General features: G+C 44.3%; 3 non-coding genes across 3 annotated transcripts; 2 read left to right on the top strand and 1 right to left on the bottom strand.

Annotated features, from left to right (window-relative positions):
* Window positions 1-2,651: 2,651 nt before the first annotated feature.
* TRNAV-AAC (transfer RNA valine (anticodon AAC)) lies at window positions 2,652-2,724 on the top strand. Its single transcript has one exon. It is a non-coding gene; the product is annotated as a tRNA-Val (tRNA).
* An 8,054-nt stretch (window positions 2,725-10,778) lies between these two features.
* Window positions 10,779-10,850, bottom strand: TRNAH-GUG (transfer RNA histidin (anticodon GUG)). Its single transcript has one exon. It is a non-coding gene; the product is annotated as a tRNA-His (tRNA).
* A 1,741-nt stretch (window positions 10,851-12,591) lies between these two features.
* TRNAV-AAC (transfer RNA valine (anticodon AAC)) lies at window positions 12,592-12,664 on the top strand. Its single transcript has one exon. It is a non-coding gene; the product is annotated as a tRNA-Val (tRNA).
* The last annotated feature ends 3,448 nt before the right edge of the window (window positions 12,665-16,112 follow it).

The following is a 16,112-nucleotide window of genomic DNA, read 5'->3' as shown; positions in this document are numbered from 1 at the left end:
TTGACTGTTGTGAGGCTCCTCAGGTTCTGTTATATGAATGGCGGCTCTGGAGTATAATACAGGATATAACTCAGGATCAGTACAGGAAAAGTAATGTAATGTATGTACTCAGTGACCTCACCAGCAGAATAGTGAGTGCAGCTCTGGAGTATAATACAGGATATAACTCAGGATCAGTACAGGAAAAGTAATGTAATGTATGTACTCAGTGACCTCACCAGCAGAATAGTGAGTGCAGCTCTGGAGTATAATACAGGATATAACTCAGGATCAGTACAGGAAAAGTAATGTAATGTATGTACTCAGTGACCTCACCAGCAGAATAGTGAGTACAGCTCTGGAGTATAATACAGAATATAACTCAGGATCAGTACAGGATAAGTAATGTAATGTATGTACACAGTGACCTCACCAGCAGAATAGTGAGTACAGCTCTGGAGTATAATACAGGATATAACTCAGGATCAGTACAGGATAAGTAATGTAATGTATGTACACAGTGACCTCACCAGCAGAATAGTGAGTACAGCTCTGGAGTATATTACAGGATATAACTCAGGATCAGTACAGGATAAGTAATGTAATGTATGTACACAGTGACCTCACCAGCAGAATAGTGAGTACAGCTCTGGAGTATATTACAGGATATAACTCCGGTTCAGTACAGGACAAGTAATGTAATGTATGTACACAGTGATCTCACCAGCAGAATAGTGAGTACAGCTCTGGAGTATAATACAGGATATAACTCAGGATCAGTACAGGATAAGTAATGTAATGTATGTACACAGTGACCTCACCAGCCGAATAGTGAGTACAGCTCTGGGGTATAATACAGGATATAACTCAGGATCAGTACAGGATAAGTAATGTAATGTATGTACACAGTGACCTCACCAGCAGAATAGTGAGTACAGCTCTGGAATATAATACAGGATACAACTCAGGATCAGTACAGGATAAGTAATGTAATGTATGTACACAGTGACCTCACCAGCAGAATAGTGAGTACAGCTCTGGAATATAATACAGAATATAACTATTATAATTACTAGGTTCAGACTGAAAAATCTTCAGACAGCAATGCATTTCTGAGCGGATCTGCAAAAAGATCTGCACGGTCCTAGCGCCGCCCAAAGGGATCGCTTCTGGAGATTCATCAATGTGAACCAAGTCTTATACATGTGAGAAGGGGAATACACATGTGAGAAGGGGATTATTATAATCCTCCACTCACATATATGTAACATCTCTCCATCACATGTGTAATCTAATAATCTCCTCCTCACATTTATAATCGCAAAATCAGATTATACATGTGAAGAGGGGATTATACATGTGAGGAGGGGATTATACATGTGAGGAGGGGATTATACATGTCAGGAGGGGATTATACATGTCAGGAGGGGATTATACATGTGAAGAGGGGATTATACATGTGAGGAGGGGATTATACATGTCAGGAGGGGATTATACATGTCAGGAGGGGATTATACACGTTAGAGGATTATTATAATCCTCCCCTCACATATATTTATCATATCTCCCTCACATGTATAATCTGATAATCCCCTCCTCCCATTGATAATCCCCTCACATATATAATATCATAATCAGATTATATGTGAGGGGATTATACAGGTGAGGAGGGGATTATTATAATCCTCCCCTCACATATATGTATTATCTCCCCCTTACATGTATAGTCTGATAATCCCCTCCTCACATTTATAGTCCCCTCACAAGTATAATCTCCTAATAAGATTACATGTGAGGGGGTTATTAGACTATACAGGGGGAGATGATACATACACGTGAGGGGAGGATTATAATAATCATTATTATCCTCCAATCACATGCATAATTTCCCCCCCCCCCCCACACACACACAATCGCAACCCTGCACCCCCCCCCCTCCAATCCTCACCCCACCCCCCTGCCAAACAACCCCTACCCCTCAACTCACTTGTAATCCGGATGATATACCGGTCCATCTGGCGGTGAGTGACGCTGCAGCCTGGAGGCCGTGTGTGGGGGCTGTAAATCACTGATAGAGAGGAGCGGAGGACTCCTCTCTGTTCCGCTCCTCTCATCTCTATGATGCCCACGGCCCGCCGTGACGTCGCACGTCACGTCAGCGGGCGTGACTATTTCCCAGGCAGCCACAGCGGTCCTGGGATAGTGGCTGCCTGTGGAAGATTGACGGCGGAGGCGGTGGCAATGAATTAGAAAAAGGCCCCCTCCCAAAAAAGGTAGCGGGCGGCGGCGGTTGTGGGCCCCCTCCCTCCCTCAGTCTAAAATTTTGACGCCTGGCCCGCCTGTTTCCCAGCCTGGGATGTCATGACCAGGGCCCCGCGTGGGGGAAAAGGGGCTAGCTGCTTTTGGGCCCCCAGGAATGAGAGGGCCCGGGGCAGCCGCCCCTTTTGCCCCACGTTAAAGACGGGCCTGGCCCCAGTGGTCATTGAGTGACTGTCACTCACTGACTCGCTAACAGTTTCAGTTCCGGCTGGGCCCCCCTGGGCTCCTGGGCCCCTGTGCAGCTGAACAGGCTGCACATATGGTATGTCCGCCCCTGCCTTATAGGGATTACCAACCACAGCTACTTCTGCCCTTCCAGCACACACATTTGGGTCACCAACAGACAGCAGGAAGTTTCTGTAGTGTAGTGGTTATCACGTTCGCCTAACACGCGAAAGGTCCCCGGTTCGAGACCGGGCAGAAACACTTTTGTTTTTTTTTTGTTTTTTTCTAGGCACGTGAGTGACAGATTTGATATCTACAAAATGGAGATGAGAGGAGAGCACACGTAGGTATAGGGGTTAGCACATACACACCTGTCTGTTGATGGCTGGGTGGGACTAGCAGCGGCTACGGAACATCAGGGTTTTCAGAGTAGGACCGATCTGCGGGGTGCAGAAAACTCACAACAGAATCATATAATAGACGTAAAAGAAAAAGAACATCTGCACTCACCGCTAGGTATCGGTAGTAGCGTCCGGGAGTCCGGGGTCACAGGCGCAGTATGGCGCAGGAAGCTCTCAGAGACAATACCGGTATTTCGCACAAGGATGTGCTTCGTCCGGACGAAGCACATCCTTGTGCGAAATACCGGTATTGTCTCTGAGCGCTTCCTGCGACATGCTGCGCCTGTGACCCCGGACTACCGGACGCTACTACCGATACCTAGCGGTGAGTGCAGATGTTCTTTTTCTTTTACGTCTATTACATGAGTGACAGAGGCAGATGCTGCTAGATGTCATCCCAAAATTACAACTTGTCTCCTATGCAGAGGACAGATTAAATAAGTTCTGAAACATCTGAATCAAATTAAGAGTATTAGACTGATTGCAAGACAGATTCCTTCCACCTTGCATGGGTTCACATACTTTTACTTAGTCTCACAACCATCAGCCTCACAATAATAATTTATTTACCAGAATAAGAATAGCTGGAGGTAGACAGCGTACCTTAAAGACCGACCGCGAGGGCCTGTGCAAAATATAATGTAAGAAACCAAGGTTTCTTATCTACTACAGTGGGGATCAAAAGTTTGGGCACCCCAGGTAAAAAAATTTAGTAATGTGCATAAAGAAGCCAAGGAAAGATGGAAAAATCTCCAAAAGGCATCAAATTACAGATTAGACATTCTTATAATATGTCAACAAAAATTAGATTTTATTTCCATCATTAACACTTTCAAAATAACAGAAAACAAAAAAAATGGCGTCTGCAAAAGTTTGGGCACCCTGCAGAGTTAATATATTGTACTGCCCCCTTTGGAAAGCATCACAGCTTGTAAACACTTTTTGTAGCCATCCAAGAGTCTTTCAATTCTTGTTTGAGGTATCTTTGCCCATTCTTCTTTACAAAAGTCTTCCAGTTCTTTGAGATTTCTGGGCTGTCTGTCATGCACTGCTCTTTTAAGGTCTATTCATAGATTTTCAATTATGTTGAGGTCAGGAGATTGTGAAGACCATGGCAAAACCTTCAGGTTACACCTCTTGATGTAATCCCCCGTGGCTTTCGAGGTGTGTTTAGGATCATTATCCATTTGTAGAAGCCATCCTCTCTTTAACCTCTTAAGGACCAAAGATGTACCGGTACGTCCTGAGTCCTTTCCCTTTCTATAATGCGGGGCCACGCCGTGAGTTATAAAGCTCAACCTACCAATCCTGTGTGACTACTATTCTACTCAAATCTTATAATTAGTAGCACGGTGGCCTGCATAAAGTTCATCACTACAAATCCCAGCAGAGCCTGTGAGGAACCTGCATCCCGGTTACTCTCTCGAGAGAGAAACTGTTTAATTGTAAAGACTGTTGCATAAAAGTTCAAGTAAAAGTTTCCAGTTATCTCATAAATCCTACTGTGGACATTCCTTTTATCATCCCTGCCGTTTGTGGACCGGTTGGTGGCAGGACATTCAATACTAAGCAAACCGCAGTAAGGATTAATACCACCAGACCCTGTTACACCATTGCCTCACCCAGCTCACCACATAGCTTTTGGTGTCCCGAACAGGATACAGGTGTGTACCTTTAATAACTTTGCTACCCTGACCACCCGCAACGAAAAACGGGTGTATACCATTATTGCAAGAGCCATAGTCCTCCCCCTATTCAGAATGTGTTTTATGAACTGTCCAGGATTTTCGCAAGTAGCGATTGACTTTATTGCTGAAATTGTGCTTAGCCGGGGCACAAGAAAAAGTAAGGGGGGAGGTGAAGAAAACTGTAATGTGGCCATGTGTAAAATCAGTAACGAAGCCATGCATCATGCTCCGCTGCAGACCGTACCTGAAAGGGTTAAGGCAGAACCCGAGAAGCGTGCCAAAATGTCCCGCACTGTTCTGCGTCCTGCCCCTGGGCGTGGACATCGTGTAGCTGTTCCTATGCCAAAATGGAACTGTTATCTTTTGTTTGTGTTTGCAAGGGGACAGGAAGTAAGAGCTGCACCGATGACGTCCTTTGTGCTGGCGGCCATTTTGTTGAAGCCTCATGTAAAAGACGCCACGCGGCCAGACCTCTACAGACTCAAGATGGCAACAAGGTGAACGGAGATGGTGGAGCCCACCGCAACACGTGAGGAGAGCAGCAAGATGGCGCCAGAGCAGAGGAACTTTGCTGCGGCCGCAGCGCAACTTTTCCAAGACCTTGCCGACCGCTTGCAGCAGTTGTCCCTTGGGGCCGAGGAGGCCTGCAACCTACCCCTGCTACCAGAGGACGACGAGTGGCCGGCTACCCCGAAAGGGGCATCACCAGGGACATCAGCGATGGCATCACCGGTGAGACTGTCCTCTCACCACAGGACATGGGGGTCCTGGGCTGAGATGCCGACTGAAGACTCAGATGTGAGTACACCAGCTGAAGCCGCTTTCTCTTCTTCTTCCAGCCCAGAGAGAGAAGTCCCCTTGTCCCAAGTAGCTCTGGCCAGTGCACGCCTGCGATCACCCCCTCTCCCAAAATGCGTGTTCGTCGACGAGCCTGCTCTGATTCAGTATATGTGGGACCACGTCCTTCCCCAGCTAGGGATGTCCCATCCACCAGTCCCTACAGCTGAGGCAGAAAGGGCCCGCAGGGAGGCCAAAGTCGCCGGAATCATTGAGCAGGTGAAGGCCCAGCATAGGGAGACAAACGGGCCGAAACACCTCCCTTATGAAGTCCAGGCAGAGCAGCAGAGGGACACTAAAAAGTTAGAAGCTCTGTATATCCGCATGCTGGACTACCCACGAAAGGGTGAGCCAACCTTGGAGCGCCGACGCGCCACAGTGGTCAAGTTCGACAAGGCTAGAGGCTTTGGTACCCTCCAGGACTGCCGACATGGGGGGGCCATTTTGGACAATTGAAGGGCCGTTCAGCGGGACAACCTGCCCAGAAGATACCCCTCCTAGAGCGAGGGGAGATTGTAGAGTACACCCCAGTCAAGAATCTGCAGGGTGAATGGGCTGCAGCAGTAACAAGGCCCAAAAATCCAACACAGATACCCCTCACATACTTCCCATCAGACGACTGGGACACAGATCCCCACGGAATTCAGGCCGATGAGGCTGCCTAACACAGCCTGTGAAGAGGAAATGTACCGAGTGTCCATCATGGATCCTAAGCGTATGCCAAGGTCCCATTCTACAGCATCTCTTACATAAAATGTGCCCAGGCCTACTCCTCCTAAGGAGGTGAGAGCTAAGCAACGGGCACCAACAGATGTGCCTAGGCCTACTCCACGCCTGGAGGTGTGGCCTGACCAGCAGGCATCGACTGAAGTGCAGTGGCCTACACCACCCAAGGAGGTGAATCCGGACCAACCGGCACCAACTGTAGTACCAGTGGCCTCGGCCACTGCTATCAATGTTGTTGTGAGCATGAACCCATCAGTGGCACAATCCCGGCTCACAAATGTTTCTTGGGACACTGCCATAAATCCCATGAGAGAATCCCAACCTCATGCTCCTCGCTACATGTCGCAGAGTAGGAAGCACGCTGATAGGCGAGGTTGGGAATCAAGAAAATTCCCTTTCTAAGTCATTATTTCTGCTTGCCATTAACTGTGTGGTACACCAATACCCTCTTGTGTTGCAGATCTCTTCAGTTTGGCAACCAGTTCAAGATGATGTGCCTAGCAGGACTGTGTCAAGAAGTTCACCTGTTCAGCAATGTAACCACCTTCCTAAGCTTGTGCCCGGCCCCAGGCCGAGAGAATCCTTGCCTGAGGAGATTCTAGTAAGTTTGTACCTGGCTCTGGCAACAGCCGTGTTTCATTGAGGACTCTATAACGTAGGTGGACTGTAGAGCCTTACGTGACTGTTTATGTAAATTACCTCATAGTAATATATTTTTGAAATGCACGAAATGTTGCACCCAAACAGCAGGTAAATGTTGCCTGCATACATCAAGTGTTGTGCTGCTATCATGTAGCCCATGTGTTCCAATCAATAAAATGTCAAACAAATGTTAGTGGTGTATCAAATTCCTGTACACAAGTACCTATCTCTTCCAGGTGTTATAGTGTTTACTCCTCTGGGAGTAACAATAAATGCCACCATTCACTAGCACCTAACAAGGAAACATACCCATCAGATATCAAGACTGACTACATTCATAAAACTCAATGTACACATAGTACAGTACATAAACTTCATTAGTGTACATTCATAAAGTCCAGTACACATAACTCAGAAAATATATCTCACAAACAAAGAAAATAAGTCTTAGGGACTGTAACATGTTCTAAATCAGTCCGTACCATTGTTATGCACAAATGTCATGCAGTAATATGTTCTTTTGTCTTTGCATGTTCAGGATGCTCTTCCTGGCCAGAAGGTATTTCTGTAGCTAACTAAACAATACATGTATCCAGAACGGTAACAGTACGCTTAATTGCTATCTAGATCCCGAGTTCTAGGGGTAAGTGTGTAGTGCCGATACACCCTAGTAGCTAAGGCATTGGGCAGAAAGCCTCAGGCAACCCAATCCGCAACCAGAGTATAACATGAGAAAATAATACGTGGTATGATATTTAATGTATTTAATGTATGTCAAAAAGAAAAAAAATGAACGTGAGATTAATTGCAGTATTTAGAAGCATCACCATCATTATACATACTTCACAGTCAGAGATTGTATAGTCAAAAGTCTGTAAGTCAAATGACAAAGGTCAGATAGAAATCAAATGTCAGAAGTCAGCAAATTTGATGCATAGTCATAGTAAATGCGCAACCTCATAAAATAAAAGTAAGGTAGAGATACCAAAAGGTATACAGATAAACTTCTCATATTCTGTTCATTCTGTTCAAGAAGGCAGGACTAAAGTGATCCTTGAATCAACTCCCAACAATCCGGTTCGTGAATCAGATTCAGAGCATGTATGGACATTACCTAAATGACTCGATATCTGTTCTTCATACCAGCCTGAATATGGACATTTGTATTAATGCTCAGGACTGCATCCGGCCCTATGGCCATTCAGTCCCTCTATCTTAGGGGACCTACGTCGAGGACGACTTATCTTAAGTAAGGGGGTTTGTGGTGTCCCGATACAGGACCTTGGCCTGTCCCTTGTGTTAAGTCCCCTCAGCTAGAGTTCCTCCATTTCCACAGGGCTCTCCTGCAGGGCTTGCCCCTTGGTCGCCTCATATAATTGTGTTTATATGTATATTATTTAATGTATAGGTAAAATAAATGTATAGGACCTACCCAGGTCACGTGGTATATGATAATGGTTGTATAGATATTTTGGATCTTCTGGGGTCATGTGATAATGTCATGTGATGTACCCAGAGTTCTCTGGGTTCAGGACTTACAGGCTTTGCAACCAATAGGATTAGTCCAGCCCCCCTAGTATATAAGGGGCTGCAGTCACAAAATTCACTCTCTTTTCTCCCGGATCCAAAGCAAACACAATCAGCACATCTCAATTCATCTCAACTAGGCCCAAGCCTAAAGGACCAGCAGCCACTAAAACTGTGAGTTATAAAGCTCAACCTACCAATCCTGTGTGACTACTATCCTACTCAAATCTTATAATTAGTAGCTTGGTGGCCTGCATAAAGCTCATCACTACAAATCACAGCAGAGCCTGTGAGGAACCTGCATCCCGGTTACTTCGAGAGAAACTGTTTAATTGTAAAGACTGTTGCATAAAAGTTCAAGTGAAAGTTTCCATTATCTCATAAATCCTTCTGTGCACATTCCGTTTATTATCCCTGCCATTTGTGGACCTGTTGGCGGCAGGACCTTCAAGACTAAGCAAACCGCACTCTGGCGTCACGACAAGTAAGGGTTAATACCACCAGACCCTGTTACACCATTGCCTCCCCCAGCTCACCACACTATGTTCACACGGTAAAAATTTTCTGCCAGATTCCACTCTGAAATTCTGTTGTGTGAACATGTCTTTAGAGTAATTTACCATGCCCAAGAAGTCCTAAATCTATTCTTACTTGGGGGTCCAGATTAGATAGAAGGCTAAAGAAAGAAAAACACTGAGGGGAAAAACCTGTTTAGTCCTGGGTAGCACAGGATAATTTACTAATACTTAAATGGGCACTGTCAGATACAAAAACTTTTGATATGTTGTAAAGCATGTATAACCAATAGTTTTGCAATTGCTTTCATAAGAAACTTTTCAGTATTTCATACTGAAAAAGCCAGTCAAGCAACTGCCCCCCCCCCCTGCCTCCTTGGACACATACTAGTCCTGCTGTGTCCATGCATCATCACCTATGTCATGGACACACTTCCTTGATTGACAGCTGTGAGTGCAGGGCTCATAGCTGGAGGAAAAATCCTCCCACTGTCACCTTGTGTCCCGCTACTGTCAGTGAGAACAAGCTGGGAGTTGTAGTTTTGCTAATGATAGGGGAGATGTGAGTAGACAGCATACTGAGGGAGGGGGCGGAGACCTGCACAGTGAGGCCACACCCCCTTCCTTTGAGAGGAATTCAGACTAGTGAGCTAAATTTAAAGTGTAATAAAAAAATAAATAAAGGTGCTAGACACCTTTACAAAATTAGATGTACATGGTCAGGATTAGGTACTGAGTGATTTATTTAAAAAATGTTTTTTGTTAGATTTGACAGGTACGCTTTAAGAAAACAATAAAAAAAACAAAAAACAATCACAGAGCTGTAGTTTTGCCTCAACAGCAGAGAAAACCAAACTAATAAGTCTAGGTTTACATGACATTAATGCTACTATTAGTTGTATCCAACAGTATCCTACCAAAAACAGAATACTGACATATACTATAAATGGGAGCAGGAGACTCCATTGAATTCAATGGCCAAAACAGAGTCACTTGGTGACACTGGGTAATTGAAATCAATGGGGTCTCCTGCTCCCATTTATAGTATACGCCAGTATCCGGTTTACAGCAGAATACTGATGGATACAATCGCGCTTTTGACTCAGCTTAAAACAGCGCATGTACATACAGTACTAGTCTAGTTTACTTATGACTGTAATCCGGAGTCTCCATGAACATCACAGCTAGACCCCCGTCCAGTCCATATGAGCGGAATGACACCTACACAGAGGTTTCTGTAGTGTGGTGCTTATCATGTTCGCTAAACTCACACAAGGTCCCCAGTTCAAGATCACAGAGAAATTTTTTTTTTTTTTAGTGACAGGAGCCTACGCTGTTATGGTAAAGATATCATCCCAAAATTACAACTTATCTTCCATACAAAGGACAGGTGGTAAGTTGAGATATGCAAACATCCCGCTATTCTCCCATCATTGCTACTAAACGGATCATACTAACAAACGGATGCAAACTGATGCTGTTTAAGTGGCATACTTTTGCATCAGTTTTTAACCCATTTGTATCCCTTATTGTATGTTTTTATTTTTGTCTGGCTATTTCCCGGTTGCTCACACCTCTTCTGAGCAGGTTTACAAGTAATAATGGATCAAAAACGGATTGGAAAAAATGGATGCAAATGAGCATGACATTACAGTCTCAATATTAGACTTCAATATTAAATTTATTATATCTGTTTCTCTTCCCGGGGAGGGGGTTCTTTTTGATGAAAAAAATACTGTATTCCCCATCTTTTTACCTGTCAGAAAAAAGGAATAGAAACCAAACGGGAGCAAATGGATGACAAAGGAATGTAAAACAATCCTACTGACATCAATGGGATCCATTTACAACCGTTTGCAAAAAGCTTGAACGGATTTAAGAACGATGATGAAATAACGGGGACAGACGTCAATGAGAACGAGCCTTTACTGCTTTATTTACATTATAGACAAAGGAAAAATATAAATAAAAAGTAAAAATGCCGTGACCCGGATTCGAACCGGGGTTGCTGCGGCCACAACGCAGAGTACTAACCACTATACGATCACGGCTGGCTGCTGGAGACCACACGATTGTAAGGTTCTTCTAGTGACCGAAATTCAGGTCTGGTCCAGGGGTCAAATCCTGGGGGAAAAGTGTGGGAGCTCATCCAAGATTACCACTCAAGGGCTGCTAATAGTATTAAATCAAAATTGGCCTGAAAAGTTGTGTATGACAATGTAAAGTCTCACAGGTTTCAAGTGTTATATCTATATCCTCTGCATGGTAGAGTACAGTATGATACATGATAGTCAATGCAGGAGATATACGGCTATGTAGGCCTAGTTATGGCGCCCAATATTATGAAATATTCGTCAAATCTTTTAAAATTACCAAATTGCTGATTTGTGCCAAATAAATTCTGTTATCTCTATTGATAAGTATGTGCTCACTACAGTATGACGTGTCCTATTATAACATATTTTATAACATTTACACACTAGGCCACATTCATACACAGTAATAAAAAAAAAAGCATATGTTAAATCATTGTCAGGAAATTGTCACATATAGTAATGTGTTTCATTGTTGTCAATGGAAAATCAGTCGTTAGTGCAAATATTAGGGGAAAAATTGGTATTAAATTAATAAACATGTTCTTTATTTTTGGCCCCTTGGCCATAAAATAGTAAAAAAAAATAAAAAAATTTTTTATCACTTTAACAAAAATAAAGAAAAATATTTGGTAGTGTTAACCTTTAAATGGACAATAAATGGAGAGAATGACTGTAGTTTTCTTCTATGGACAAAATACAGGGAGTCAAGACAAAACTCCTGTCTCCATGGACAATTGTTTTCCTCTCATGTCTCCTCATGAAACACTGAGGTGTAAATAGTCGCACTAATAGCTTTTCGTGGTGTTAACTATATTATATGGAATGTCGGAGTTTCCAGCAGAAGTCCATGGGTTGCCGGACAAAAGTAGATACTTATCGGGGTGCCAGCCGGGGGTGAATGAAATAGTGGAAATCACTTGTGAATAGATAGAGACAGCAGAACTTTTATTGGGTTACACTTGACACATTTTGAGGGGAATCTGCCCTCTTCCTCAGTTCATCAGGTATGGCAACTTTAGAGATATCCATATATATATATATATATATATATATATATATATATATATATATATTACTCATATACAGACTACCTGATATAACCTCTGTAGTTTTTTTCTACATTTAATTTGATGCTATCTGGGTAAAACAAAAACATATAAAGGGAAACATTCACATCCTGATCTGTAACCTGGGGCTATATGGGTAAAACAAGAATAATTTACAGAGAAAAATTCAGACCTTTAACATTCACTTGATGAAAATAATTTATTGCAATAATTATAACAATTGGATCTTTGCAGATTATGTAAAATAAACCGAGATCTATTGACGTCTATAAGGAACATCACAGCTAGTTTGTTAAAGCATAAATTTAAAGATTACCTCTCATGATATTGTTAAATGTTATAATCCTCCCAGTTCACTGATATTGCTCTGTATTTTCTGCTCAGTCTCAGATTCACAGACTGGGAAGGGGCGTTCTCCAGCAGGCGTGACAGAACTTCCTCCCTCACTCTGCTACACACAGCCCAGAGAAGTTCAGTGTGAGATGATATATGATTGGATAAGGCTGGACAAAGTACATTAGAAAAGATCTTTTATTTACCATAAGGAGTACAAGAGCAAAAATTATTTTGAGAGTGACCATTTCAGCCATTGTCTCAGTCCATATGAGTAGAAACTAATTCATATGGCAGTTTCTGTAGTGTAGTGGTTATCACATTTGCCTAACACGCGAAAGGTCCCCGGTTCGAGACCGGGCAGAAACACTTTTTTTATTTTTTTCTAGGCGCATGAATGACAGAGGCAGATGCTGCTAGATGTCATCCCAAAATTACAACTTGTCTCCTGTACAGAGATCAGATGAGACAAGTTCAGAAATATTCCAGATCCGCATCAATTAACCCCTTCATGACGAGCGACGTACATGTACGGCGCAGCGAAGTGTCACTTGGCGCGCGGCGACATACATGTACGTCGCGGGGTTCCGGGAGCGCCGCGTCACCGGTAGCGGTGATCGGGCCGGGATGACTGCTGTTATCTAACAGCAGGCATCCCGGCAGATCGCCGAGGGGGGTCCTGAGACCCCCCATGAACGCGATGGGCGCAAATCGCAGGTCAATTCAGACCTGCTATCTGCGCGATTCCGGGTCATATGGGTCACTGGTGACCCGGTGACCCAGAAAATAAGAGGGATCGGGGGTGTCCGAGACACCCTCGATCCCCCTGAAGGGATAGGAGTTTGGTGGCAGGGGTGCCACCCCTCCTATCCCTGCTATTGGTCGGCCGAGCGACCGACAGATAGCAGACCAGGGGAGGGGGGTTTAAAGTTTGGTTCCCCCGCTTTGCCCACCTATCGGTGTCCGGGCAAAACGGGGGAACTGTCCAGGGAAGGTCGGCGCCGAAGGTCCCTTACCTGGATCCCGGATCCCGGAGCGCGATCCTCTATGAGGGGATCCCCCACGTGCGGCGGCGACGGTGGCGACAGCAATTCATCCTGCCACGTGAGTTGTTGCCTAGTAACATCCGGAGGGCCACAGTTTACAGTGGTCTCTAAACTGTGGCCCTCCAGATGTTGCAAAACTACAACTCCCAGCATGCCCAGACAGCTGTTTGCTGTGTGGGCATGCTGGGACTTGTAGTTTTGCAAGATTTAGAGGGGTTCAGGTTGTAGATCACTAAGTGGTCTCAAACTGTTGCCCTTCAGATGTTGCAAAACTACAACTCTCAGCATGCCCAGAGAGCGAGAGCAGTTTGCTGTCTGGGTTTGCTGCGAGTTGTAGTTTTGCAACATCTGGAGGGCCACAGTTTTGAGACCACTGGACAGTGATTTACAACCTGAACCCCTCTAAATCTTGCAAAACTACAACTCCCAGCATTCAGGAACAGCATAAGGCTGTCTTGGCAGGCTGGGAGTTGTACTTGCGTGCCTCCAGCCGTTGCATAACTACATCTCCCAGCATGCCCTTCCGCAATCAGTACATGCTGGGAGTTGTAGTTTTGCAACAGCTGCAGGCACACTGGTTGGAAAATACTGAATTAGGTCATAGAACCTAACTCAAGGTTTTCCAACCAGTGTGCCTCCAGCTGTTGCAAAACTACAACTCCCAGCATGCATGGTCTGTCAGTGCATGCTGGGAGTTGTAGTTTTGACCCCCCTCCCATGTGAATGTACAGGCTACATTCACACTGGCAGCAGATTACAGTGAGTTCCTTGCTTCAAGTTTGAGCTGCGGCAAATTTTCCGCCGCAGCTCAAACTTCTAGCGGGAGACTCAGTGTAATCCGCCGTCAGTGTGAATGTAACCTAAAAACACTACGCTACGCTAACATAAAATAAAGAGTAAAACACTACATATACACACGTGCACGTACACAAATTTTGGGGGGCTTTTTCTCCTTTTACCCCTTATGAAAATGAACAGTTGGGGTCTACACCAGCATGTCAGTGTAAAAAAATAAACATTTTTACACTAACATGCTGGTGTTGCCCCATACTTTTCATTTTCACAAGCGGTAAAAGGGAAAAATGCCCCCCAAAATTTGTAACGCAATTTCTCCCGAGTACGGAGATACCACATATGTGGGCGCAAAGTGCTCTGGGGGCGCACAACAAGGCCCAGAAGGGAGAGTGCGCCATGTACATTTGAGGTGATTTGCACAGGGGTGGCTGATTGTTACAGCGGTTTTGACAAACGCAAAAAAAAAAACCCCACATGTGACCCCATTTTGGAAACTACACCCCTCACGGAATGTAATAAGGGGTGCAGTGAGAATTTACCCCCACAGGTGTCTGACAGATCTTTGGAACAGTGGTCCGTGAAAATGAAAAATTTTGCACAGCCCACTGTTCCAAAGATCTGTCAGACACCAGTGGGGGGTAAATGCTCACTGTACCCCTCATTACATTCTGTGAGGGGTCTAGTTTCCAAAATGGTATGCCATCTGCATTTTTTTTTTCTGTCTTGGCACCATGGGGACTTCCTAAATGCGACATGCCCCCTGAGCAAAATTTTCTCTCAGAAAGCCAAATATGACACCTTCTCTTCTGAGCATTGTAGTTTGCCCGCAGTGCACTTCAGGTCCACTTATGGGGTACCTCCATACTCAGAAGAGATGGGGTTACAAATTTTGGGGGTCTTTTCTGCTATTAACCCTTAAAAAAATTGAAATTTGGGGGGAAACCAACATTTTAGTGACATTTTTTTTTTTTTTTACATATGCAAAAGTCGTGAAACACCTGTGGGGTATTAAGGCTCACTTTATTCCTTGTTACGTTCCTCAAGGGGTCTAGTTTCCAAAATGGTATGCCATTTGTTTTTGTTTTTTGCTGTCCTGGCACCTTAGGGGCTTCCTAAATGCAACATGCCCTCCAAAAACCATTTCAGAAAAACGTACTCTCCAAAATCCCCTTGTCGCTCCTTCCCTTCTGAGCCCTCTACTGCGCCCGCCGAACACTTTACATAGACATATGAGGTATGTGCTTACTCAAGAGAAATTGGGTTAAACATACAAATATACATTTTCTGCTTTTACCCCTTGTAAAAATTCAACAATTGGGTTTACCAGAACATGCAAGTGTAAAAAATGAAGATTTTGAATTTTCTCCTTCACTTTGCTGCTTTTCCTGTGAAACGCCTAAAGGGTTAAAACACTTACTGAATGTTATTTTGAATACTTTGGGGGGGGGGGGTGTACAGTTTTTATAATGGGGTCATTTATGGGGTATTTCTAATATGAAGACCCTTCAAATCCATTTCAAACCTGAACTGGTCAAGTAATATCAGGGACACTTTGGTTCATAGCTATTATACAAGATCTAATGATCGCTTCCTCTTTGGTAGTGCTGGTCCACGTTGTGGGAACGTAGCACGTGGCAGATGTGTGGCTTGCCAAAATATGGACAAAACAACACAATTCAGCAATTCTGGAGGGACAAGGACATATGACATCAGGCATCACATTACATGCACTACAAAAGGAGTAATCTACATGGCAATATGCCCCTGTAATGTTATGTGGGCATTGACCACTAGGGAATTTCGTCGTCAGGTCAGAGAACACGTCCTCGACATACAATCAGCTAAGGATGAAAGTGAGGGAATACATTTGAATTCTATCCCACAACATTTTAAACAATATCACAATTCTGATGGCTCCCCTCCTCCGCTTTAGGGGAATTGATCATGTGACAATTGGTCCACGCAGGGGCAACTGG

This window comes from Hyla sarda, chromosome 4 (genome assembly GCF_029499605.1).
Source record: "Hyla sarda isolate aHylSar1 chromosome 4, aHylSar1.hap1, whole genome shotgun sequence".
Taxonomy (NCBI): Eukaryota; Metazoa; Chordata; class Amphibia; order Anura; family Hylidae; genus Hyla; species Hyla sarda.
The sequence above is the reverse complement of the archived record's forward strand: the minus strand, read 5'-3'. Positions and strand labels throughout refer to the sequence as shown.